The sequence below is a fragment of the Pinus tabuliformis genome, chromosome 1_2 (genome assembly GCF_031772625.1).
Source record: "Pinus tabuliformis cultivar Carrire ecotype Pingquan chromosome 1_2, CPIR1, whole genome shotgun sequence".
NCBI classification, from domain to species: domain Eukaryota; kingdom Viridiplantae; phylum Streptophyta; class Pinopsida; order Pinales; family Pinaceae; genus Pinus; species Pinus tabuliformis.
This window is the reverse complement of record NC_142298.1, coordinates 740,516,388-740,528,630: the sequence shown is the minus strand read 5'-3', so window position 1 is coordinate 740,528,630 and position 12,243 is coordinate 740,516,388.

Genomic DNA, 12,243 nt, shown 5'->3' with positions numbered 1-12,243 from the left:
GTAGCACCAAGACATGCCATTGTTGAAAATTGGGCAACTACTGTCAAAATTTCCTCATTAAAATTAATGGGGAAAATTTAATTTTTGACCCTTGACTAAGTCATACACAAAAAGTTAAGTCAACTTAGAGAGAAATTAACCCTCCTCCAACCAATATAAATATGAGTTCGTTGACCTCACTTAGAGACATCATCATCACATCACATCATTCATCAAATGGTTCATACACCTTTGAAATTGCAGGGACAAGTTCACACATGCGAAGGAGAGAGAAAAGTTATGTTGACCAACATTGACTTTTGTTTTGAGCATTCTTTGACCAACGTTGACTTGGGATAATTTGACTAAATTTCTAATCTGTTTTGGGAGGTTGAATTCAGGCAGTCTTTGATCAAAATTTGGGGTATACTTTGACTGGTTTGACCGTAGTTTGACTATGGGATTTGACTCAATTGTTGCAGAAGGAAGCCCACATTTGTTGTTGGGTTGACCAACATTTTTTGAGGAAGTTTGACCTTTGAATTGATTGGTTAGGGTAGTTCATTAACTACTGTTGACTGTACTTCCACATGGCCGAAAATTGTAGACTGCTACTTTGACCAGATTTGACTATATCTTTCATCTTTGAATGATTTTCAGAGTGATTGAACTGGGATAGTCAAAGCTTGACTTTGACTTGTTCATGGAAGTACTATTTTGATTATTTCTTTGTTGAACATTTGATTTAGTAGAAGAATAATTTGGTTGTGTTTTACTCCTTATGGGGTTTTGCCCTGGTCTTTGACCTAAATCTCTGTCTCATTAATCGTGGTTGTATTCTATTGTGCATACTATTTACTATTCTATCTGCAATTAATTATTGTTATTGGGTGATTGAATATTAAATTGAAAAGTGAATGCTACTAGAAGAAGAAATTGTTTCAGTAATTGTTACAACATATAAATTGTGAAAAATTAACAACCATTGCTTGAGGACAATCGATGTTGAGAAGGAGGAACTGTAATGACCCCTGTTGATTAATTGGCAAAGGGACAAAGTAGCTTATCAATCCCCGTAGGCCATAATATTTATTAAAGGGGAAAACCTCAAATGACCCAATGTTTGGGAAACATGGGTAAGTTATGGGGTAGTTGGCGGAAAAAACCCAAATTTGGGGGTTGCCATGAACCCCTCCCAACTAACTAAGAAGGAGAAACACCCACAAGGAAATCTATAGATACAGGAGAGAAAAATCATTATGATCATGATTGATTTGGATTAATTTGACTCGTTTTTCTTTGCACTCGAGGCTTTGATGGTTTCAATATCCTTTTCCTTCTTTGAATAGTTTCGATGGAGGTGATCCCATCCTACCTAGTCACCCTTCTTCTTGTTCTGGGACAGGTCACTGGAGCAAATTATGGATCTGGATTTTTTGGTTCAGTAACAAATCAATATCCTATGTCTGGAAAATCCATGGGATCTAGCCCTTAACTGATCATGTAATATTATAAAGACAACAAATTTTTTGGTAAATAAAGTGCTAGAACTCAAATCTATTGCACTGTTTAGGGCTATTTTCAGTTCTTTCTCCTCTGTGATAGACAAGTTTTCTATGCAAGAATTATAGGGGTAATTTGCCATTTTCGATGAAGCATCTCTGAGGGACTTCGGCCTCCCCAAGGAACTACTTGACACCTTTCTATGAGGTATCTAAACCTCCCTTAGGCAAAAATCAATACCTTTCTCTGAGAAAACTCAACCTCTTTGGGCAGAACTTGGCACCTTTCCTGTGGCAAGACTGAGACAGTTTAACCATTTTATAAGGTAGCATTGGATAATTATCACGAGGCATTTTCGTTTGAGGAAATCTAGTGATATTTCTTGAGGCAGTTCGGTCCTTTCCTGAAGTTTTCTGAGGCAGATGAGCCACATCCTAAGGCAACTAGGGTACCTTCGAGACAAAGCTCAATGGAAACTTTTTCGAGGGGTTTTTGTGGTATTCCTGAAGCAGGAATCTTCTATGGATTTGTTACAAGAGCTTATTTTGAACTATAGACAACAGATTAAGCAAGAAGCCTAGGTTCTATAGGATGTTATTAGGACTCACTTAAATTAGTCAATATGATTCATTTGCAGACAATACTGAATTGGTAAAGTATTGCTTGAGTAAATTATTGGCTTCTTGGGCAAATTAGTCCTATTCATTATGGAATTGTGTAATATCATATTGTTGTAGATTGATCATGATCGTATACTATTGTTATTGCAAAATTTGTGTATTTTATGAAGAAATGCATGCTACTGTGTGAATGTATGAACCCCTATTAACTTTTTGTTGAAAACCTTAGCTGGAAGAAGAAGCCCGAGGAAGGAAAAATTAACCTAGGACACTACATAAGTGTTGTCTTTGTTGAGGGGAAACCTCTCAGGAATTGATTATTATTGTGATCATTACTCCAAGAAACAATACTTATGTGAAATAATAGAGTTTTCTAAATTTTCTTGAACATATTCTTGGTTTTTACCATATTCAACAGAGGTTCTCTCATGTTACATGAGAAAATTTTGTTAGAATTGACCTAAGTGCTTCTATTTTTCTTGTAAAACAATTTCTATGCTTGAATTTTCCCCTTTATTTGGGATTATGCAATAAATATTACATCACAAAATTGTAACATACTACATAAAGTCAACTTGAGTCTCTTAATATACATTGTGTTCAAAGGGGTCTAGCTAGTTACTCATTTGAATAGTATAGGCATATCCTACATTTTAGTAGAACTAATAAAAACTTGTATCTCCAGGGTGCGGTTCACAACTCAAAGATTTTAGTCGAATTTGTGACCACCTGCCATCTACTCATCGTTGTATTGTATTCCCTTTATTTGTAGCTCTATTATAGGCCTTGTGATTTATTTCCAACCCTCTAATTTCAAATGGCGCTACTTGCAGAAAACAACCCTACCTTTTGACAATTGTTCCTATAATCAATCTTATTATGAATCCTAGTAGATTTTGTAGGCCATGTTGGTTTAAAATTTGGACCACCTTCTTGCAAGAAGTTGAAGATTTTTATCGCAGTTCAAGGGGCTTGCATCAGTTCCTGCAAGCATGTTGTAGAGTTTGCTTGCTAGTTGTGGGCTTGTGCACTTTATCTCGCTGAAATTTTATATTTTTCGAAGCATAAATGATGTCATAGGAATTTTTACCTTAATGTGTCATGATTGAAAATTTATTTTTTCTTTTTAGTTCAAGGTGTACTGTAGGATATATGATCTGAATGTCCAATTGTAATGAGAAATTCTCCAACAATTTAGTTTTTAGATGTAGGAGGGGCTGTCTAAGCCCTCCATTGCCAACTTACATCTTTTCCACATGGGAAATGGTTCTCATTATTAGCATATATTGAAGTACCTTGAAGGAACTTATTCTTGTCAAGCAAAAAACTATAATTGAATGGCTTGCCAAAGATCAAAGTGATGTGATCATGAAGACTTCCAAATCGTCACTTTGTTCTCAATGTGCACATTGGGACACATGGTTTATTTTACCATTCCAAGAGGCATTAAAGGTGTCTTTGAGCATGATCATCAATGCCTATAGGGGTGTCTAAAGTTTTTCCCATTAAGAGAGTTGAGGGTTGCTTGGTTTCCATGCACCTTGAGGGTTGCGTCATGGTGGATTGAGCCAACTTCACATTCCTCTCACATTTCCTCAACTCTTTACGCAATGGTTTGATCTCATGAATATAGTGGTGACGACACATTAGAGCCATGTGTGTGTTGGGTTGGATGATATGGACAAATAGAAAATTTAATACCTGCACAATGTAAATTCCCCCCGTTACTACACTTTATTTTTTCCTTCTCCATGCATGGCCAATGTGTAATAAGGATGACCCAATCATCAATTCCCATAGGGGTATATAAATTCTTCCCTATTAAGAGAGTTGACATTTGTTTGGTTCCGATGTACCTTGAGTGTTGTGTCATGGTGGATTGAGCCAACTCCACATTCCTCTCACATTTCCTCAACCCTTTACACAATGCTTTGATCTCATGAATATAGTGGTGGAAACAAATCAAAGCCATGTGTGTGTTGGGTTGGACAATATGGACAAGTAGAAAACTTAATAACTACACAATGCAAATTGCCCCATTACAACACTTTGTTTTTTCCTTTTACATGCATGGCTAATGTGTAATAAATATGACCTAATCTAATTAATCTTGGAAAAGCTAGATATGTTGTGAGATAATTGTTGCAAATATTTCAAGAAAGAAGGTTGAGGGGGATGCACAATTGTTGGGTAGAGGAGGATTTTCTAGTCACATTAATTTCTTTATGGGGGACCTACACTAACATGTTGGCTTAGTTCACCTGAGAGTGTGTTTGATAGTTGATGTTGTTTTCTCTTCAAGTTGCATGCAAATTCTAGATTGGGGAGGATAAGAAGACATTATGTGTTTCTTGTCCTTTGCCTTCAATTCGCTAGCAAGGTCTCAAATTACAAAGGGTAGGGTTTTAAATATTCCATTGTGGTGGAGCATTAGGGGATTTTTGAGGTCTAAAATGGGCCTATAAGGAAATTATAAAATAATAGTGGAAATAATAAAATAATATTAGATTACATCATCAAATTTTAGAGGGAAAAAAAAACAAAACTATTTTTTCAACTTATCTCCCTATGAGTTTACTCAAATTTCAAGTGGAAACAGTCATTGTATGCAGAATTTGATTCCTCATTCAAGGAGTACCCATGTTGCATACTTTTGATGGACCTTTCTACACGAAAAATGAGAAATACATGAAAAATGTGATTGCAATCACGTTTTTCATGTATTTCTCATTTTTCGTGTAGTAGGGTCCATCGAAAGTATGCAATATGGGCACTCCTTAGATGAGGAATTAAATTTTGCATCCAACGAGTACAACCACTTGAAATTTGAGTAAAAACTTGGGGAGATAAGTTGAAAATACAAGTTGAAAAAGTAGTTTTATTATTTTATTATTTTTTAATCTTTGTACTTTTTTACTCCAAAAATGGTGAATCATCCCCCATGGTTGAAATCATCATATTGAATCCTATTGGTTATTATAAAGTTTATTTTGGTTCTACATTTTTCTTAGGAGGCCCATTTTAGACCTCCAAATTCCCCTAATGGTAAATGAGGTGACAATGGTGGAGGCCACCAACACTTTCCCCCTCGGTCTTTGCTTAAACTTTTAAAAAACACCCAAAATGTTTTTCATTTTTGGATGATGTGGACAAGTAGAAAACTTAATACCTACACAATGCAAATTGCCCCATTACAACACTTTGGTTTTTCCTTTTCCATGCATGGCCAAAAACCCCACACTATTGTATTATCATACATGGTGGAAATACATAGGAATTATACAAAGTATTAGCTCTCATAGCCACCCAGCTCTTAGTACAATCCTCATAGATGCTAATAGGCAATCTTGGCTTCTCTCCAACCTTCCTCTCTGCCCTCCAAGCTCCTATTTCCTTATGCTATTCCTTGTGGATGATTACCTATTAGCGAGTGGATGATAAGCCTTCAAACACTGCTCAATCCTCAAGGATTAAATCCTTGATTGCATACATGAGTTTTATCCATGAGAAAACACATGCGACTGATAATACACTGTCCTTGAACATTAATCTCAACTAGGTATTTATCAGAATAGACATGCATGAGTTGCTGATGAGGGAATCTTCAGTTAACTGGAGTAGCACTAGTTGAGTGCATTAATGCATCAACTGACTATTAATTCCTCAAACTGTTTGGAACTAATTTAACTGGACTTAACTCAGTAAACTTAGTTAACTAATTACAACTCAAATATAACTCAATCTTATCTCCTTAATTTAAGGGACAAATATTGCATGACTTCAGAAATACTTCTAACTTGAATTTCTCCAACTAATTAATTTAAAATAAATTAATTAGTTATTTCCAAGTAGCCGTTAAGACTAAATTTGATTTTAATTCACAATTTAATTCAAGGAAAAATTAAATTGGAATATTCTTGTTGCCATATTTCAACACTCCCTCTCAACAAGAAAGGGATTATCTGCCAACCCGATCTTGTCTCTGTGGAACTAAAATTTACACTTTGACAATGCCTTTGTCAAAATGTTAGCATCTTGGTCCTCTGTCGAAATATACTGCAACAACATGATCCTCCTCGCTAGTGAAAAGCCATGGGAAACAAATCTTGCATTATGCTTCTCCACACTACCATCAACAACTTTATTTACCTTGTAAAGCTAACGGGAACTCACAACAGACTTATTCTCCGGTCTCAGAACCACCTCCCAAACACTGTTACGAACTATGGCGTCATACTCCTCCACCATAGCATCAACCCAATTCCGCTACTGCACTGCTTCCTTAAAGGAAGATGGCTCGGTCTCAACAGATTCCCCAACAAGGGCTATGTATCCAGTGTACCTCTCAATTGACCTCCTCTGTCTGCTCTGAGAAGATGGTGCTCCCACATTCTCTCTCGCATCCTCCAACAATCTGTCAGCTTCTCTTGTGCGCTTTCGTCCATCTCTGGAAGACTTTTCTTGAGTGGATGTCTCCACTCCTGGAACCTCTGCATGCAGCTGCTCTGCATCAGTCTGAGGCTCCTCCTCCTCAGGAACCAACATTTCCTCCACAGCATATAGTTGGAGCTCCCTCTCAAGGGAAACTCGTCTGGCCTTCTGCTCATCAAACTTGAGATCTTTGCAAACCACAGTCCTCCAACTGGTAGGCAAGTACACCCGTTAGTTGTGAGGTGTATCAGTGTACCCCAAAAATATCCCCAACTCTATTGTCGGCTCAAGCTTCTTCTGTGCATCCTTTGTCACATGGAAATATACCGATGAGCCAAAGGTCCTGAAGTGACCCACATTTGGTCTCTTACCAGAGAAAGCTTCCTCTGGTGTCTTCATCCCAAATATGCGATGCAGGCTTCTATTCTGCAAATAGACCGTTGTGTTGCATACCTCAATCCACAAGTGAAGTGGTAGGCCTTGGTCATGCAACATTGTTCGTGCTGGCCCTACAATAGTTCTGTTCTTCCTCTCGACCACCCCATTCTGCTGTGGTTTATGAGGTGCCATCAACTCTCGTTTAATTCCTTCCGCTGCACAGAAGTCCTTAAACTCTTGAGAGAGATATTCTCCACCGTTTTCGCTTCTCAAGGCCTTGATATTCTTCCCTGACTCTTTCTCGATCAAAGCTTTGAACTCACAAAACTTTGTGAAAGTTTGGTCCTTCTTCTGCATGAAATAAATCCAACATTTACGAGAATAGTCATCAATGAAAATCACATAATACCTTTGCTTCGCTGTGGATGCCGTCAAGAATGGTCTACAAAAATCAGTATGAACTCGCTCTAAGATAGCCTTTGCTCGATTGTCTCAATCATGAAAGGAAGACTTGGTGTAATTTCCCAAGGTACAACCTTTGCATGTGTCAACTTGCTCAAGTTTACCTTTGGGAAGTCCTGTATATATCTGCTGCATTATCTTCAAGGCCCCATGATGCAAATGGTCCAATCGCCTATGACACAACTCACCAATGTCTTGGCTTTGCACCAATTCTGATTCTGTACTCAATGCTGCACAATCATCTACCTCTAGTTTATAGATATTCTTCACCAGAATCCCTATCCTTTTGGTCTGACCCGTGGCTATGTGTCTTAGGAACGCCTTTCCTTTACTGAAGACAACATCGTAGCCTTTGTCCTCCAACATCGCGACTGATACCAAGTTCTTCTTCAGTCCAGGCACATACATCGCATCAGTCAAGGTGAGAGGAACTCCATGCTCCCTCTGAGAAGCAACCGTGCCCACTCCTGAAACACTATACCTTTCGTCGTCACCCATCTCTATGCGCGTCTTGAGGTCTTTCTCCTCCAAGGCACTGAATAAATTTTTATCACCGGTCATGTGGAATGAGGCTCCACTATCAAGATACCAAACACAACCCATCATCGATGAAACCATGCATGTGATGAGGGTAAAGTCCATTTCGAAATGAGAGGCTAATGCCTCACCTTCCGAGGATCCCTTCTTGGACTTCTTTGATGGGAAATTAGTCACATAATGTCCCATCTTGTGACAATTAAAGCATATTACTTTAAACATGTCACCCTTTTTCATTCATGAGAAGAATTCGATTTGAAATGGGAAGCCTTCCCCTTCCCTTTCCTTGCCTTACTTGCTAAGGTCAGATTTTCTTCATCATCATTCTTGGATGAAGAACCATCTCATGTGCTCTTGATCTCCTCGTGCATAAGATCCGACCACAGTCATTCCCAATCTGGTAGTTTCTCCCTTCCATTTAGAGAGTCCTAGTAGCTATTCCAAGGCCAAAGAGAGCGAGGCTCACCATATCATCATTGACAATAGTTATTCCCACACTGCCAAGCTCATATTTGCAGGTGGTGAGCTTGTTCAGATATGTGGAAATAGTATCGCCCTTCTCCGTCTTGATTCTTTGAAGCTTATCCTTGAGTGCCAATTTCCTCTGATCGCTACTGTTCTAGTAGAGGTCCTTCAATGTCTTCCACATTGAAAACGGAGTATCCTTCCCATGGAGACTCGAGACAATATGGTATCGAACTCCCTCAAGGATGATTCGTCTCGCCTTCGCCACACAATTCTTCCACTCAGCCAACTCTTGTGCATTAGTTGAAGCTGGCTTTGGGATTTCTTGATTAATGAATTCCTTCAAGCCATTGTCTTCTAATATAGCCTCCATTCTATCTTTCCATGCTATGTAATTCAAGCTACCTTCCAAGGCATACTCGAGTCTCAAGTTATAGAACGCCATTGGCGAACCTTGAAGTATGATATGAATTCGATTTGCACCTGCAACCCCAAACTTCAAACTTTGAATTCTCTTCTCAGTTTACTGTTCACAGCTCTGATACCATGTATAACATCTGTGATAGGTTAACCCCATAATGCAATATAAACCAAAGCAGAATACTATAACCTACTTCTACTATCAATTTTCGGAAGCTTAAAGATCGAGCTGAACAATATAACCAGAAGAAGAAGAATCAATGGCACAATACACATGAAAATACTTTGGGGAAAGCCTTAGCTAAAAACCCCACACTATTGTATTATCATAGATGGTGGAAATACATAGGAATTATACAAAGCCTTAGCTCTCACAACTAGCCAACTCTCAGTACAATCCTCACAGTTGCTCATAGGAAATCTTGGCTTCTCTCCAGCCTTCCTCTCTGCCCTCCAAGTTCCTATTTCCTTGTGCTGTTCCTTGTGGATGATTACCTATTACCAAGTGGATGATAAGCCTTCCAAAACTGCACAATCCTCAAGGATTAAATCCTTGACTGCATGCATGAGTTTTCTCCATGAGAAAACACATGCAAATGATAGTACACTGTCCTTGAACATTAATATCAACTAGGTCTTTCTCAAAATAGACATGCATGAGTTTCTGATGAGGGAATCTTCAGTTAACTGGAGTAGCACTAGTTGAGTGCACAAATGCATCAACTGACTGTTAACTCACTATTAGTTCCTCAAACAGTTTGGAACTAATTTAACTGGACTTAACTCAGTAAACTGAGTTAACTAATTACAACTCAAATATAACTCAATCTTATTTCCTTAATTTAAGGAATATCTCTTGCATGACTTCAAAAAGACTTCTAACTTGAATTTCTCCAACTAATTAATTTAAAATAAATAAATTAATTATTTCCAAGTAGCTGTTAAGACTATATTTGATTTTAATTCACAATTTAATTCAAGGACAAATTAAATTGGAATATTCTTGTTGCCATATTTCAAGATTATAAGTTTGGACAATAATTCCATCAAGGTAGTAAGAGCTAGTACCATCTCTAAGTCTCAATCTGAAAATTATGAGCTAAGCCTTGATGAAGATTTGCCTAAAAAAATGTTAAATTCTAGATGTTGAAAACTCATAATATGGAATCCCACTTTGTAAATTATGTGAGGTAGAATGGCTATAGTTTTTCATTGATGTGAAATCCAATATTTGGTGAGAGGGAATCATGAGAAGTGAATTAACGACAAATTTGAAACATCCTTGAAAATTCTTAAAAACCCAAACAAATGCCTAATAACAATGCAAATGGACTCAGTCCTCCTTTGTTAGGTAAAATGACCATCCAAATGAACAAAATGTCCATAAAATTGTGCTAAAAAATGACATTAAAAATATTTTCAATCAACATCATAATCTTTTATCTTGTGTAATGTCGAGGAAAACTCGATCTCATCAATACATGTCATATAAAAATATTATAAGTGGTAGAAACGTCAAAGTGCCTAGATTGGTAATTTTTCTTAAGTGAAGAAATATTTGCAACTCTCTTGTTGCTATTGTTGTTTCTCACTTGGTGTTTTATTTATTAACTCTTCCATCTATAGGTTATTGTTGCCCTTTTGGCAATTTTGTTTAAATGCCCCATTAAAAAAATGTTGTTGCTTATTTGACAATTTTTTTGTATAAGTTTTCCATTTGTAAGCTTTTGTTGTCAATTTTGCAATTTTGGTTTATTGTTGCTAAAACTTGAAGTCTGACAACCATCATAAATAATCCCCCCTTAGCTCAAAGGTGAGACATTCTAGGTTTTCTTGTCGATTACCCTTAACCAATGAATCGTTGTATTTGGTGGTTTTGGTTGACTAATAGCCATTATCTATTCATTTGGTGGTTTTGGTTGATCAATAACCATTGTCTATTCATTTGGTGGTTTTAGTTTACCATTAACTATTTTCATTCATTAGTGTACTCTCCCTTAACATGTGAGAGTACCATCTGGTAGTGGCTAACACCATAAGCTTACATTCCCTCAAGAAATTCATCATTATATTTGATGGTTTTGGTTGACTAATGATCATTTTCTATCCGTTTGGTGGTGTTAGTTTACCACTAACTATTTACACTCATTTGTGTACCCTCCCTTAAGTTGTATGAGTACCATCTAGGAGTGGCTAACACCATAATCTTACATGCAACTGAGGTAGCTTTCATGGTAGTTGATCTCTACTCTTTGAATATGTGGTTTTTGGTGATTCGTACTTTCCATGCATTGAATTTTGGAAGGGAAGTTTGATGCCTTACTAGAGTTCTCCCCATGAGGTTGTGTAGGTACTTTATTTTTTCCATATGAACATTTTCATATTGTGGGTTTGTGTGTTGTCTCTTAGTCAAAGGTCTTGAAGCACCAAATTCCAAATGACCATTGTGAAAGGGTATAAGAAGAGATGGAAGGATGAATCTTTGGTGGTCTTACATATTACACACCTTTAGGGCCCTATGATTTCTCTTTTATCTCAAGTTTTTGTTGTGAGTACCTTGTTATGGGCTAGTAACCAATGTAAAAATTTAACTTGTGGCAAGGAATTTTTATTCCATATTGTTTCCATCATTTTGAGCTTGTAGGAAGGTCTTATTTCTTCAGAAACGTTGTGTAGTTTGTAGTCTTCTCTCTTCTATCCTTAAGCCCTTTCATTTTTACATGACAAGTTGGAGTGTGTCTCCTTTGAGATGTTGATGATACTAGCTAGGGAAATGAGTTATATCCTTGGGGGGTGAGAAAGTCTTCTGGTGTTCCTTGCTTCTCTCTTCATGATTGTTCTAGATCAAGAGGTCTATCATAGTCGTTAGCCCTTGCTCTTATGGTTGAGGTCGAAGAGAGATAAATAAGTTGTAGAGCCAGTAGTGGGTTCCACATAACATTGTGTTCCTACATTGTTCTAGATTGAGAGTTTTACTAGAGTGGATAACCCTTGATCATATATCTAAGGTTGAAGATGCATTAAATTATTAGGTTTAATGCTACTAATGGATTCCCCCATAACATCATGTTCTTAGATGTTGATTTGCTTATGTTTCCCGACTTTCAAGTGATGAAATTTAATAATATGAATAGATTGCTTGAGAAGCATACAAGATGGGGATCCTTGGACCATTAGCAATGGGAAGGTCAAACATGTCTTTTGGTGCAACATATAGGTATTTTACTCTTGTGTATCCTTCCACCATTCTTCCTTCCCATACACTAATATCCATGCCATCTTTGCTTCGAGTGAACTTTTGACCAAGTTTTGGTCTCTAATAGCTATACCTCCATTACTTAAGGATGTTATGACCATGTTTTAGCCCAACAAGTGGATCTTTTCCCTTTCAAATTCATTTCCTTGCTAGGGGGCCTTACAAGTATTTGGAGGATGCATGTGAGTGCCA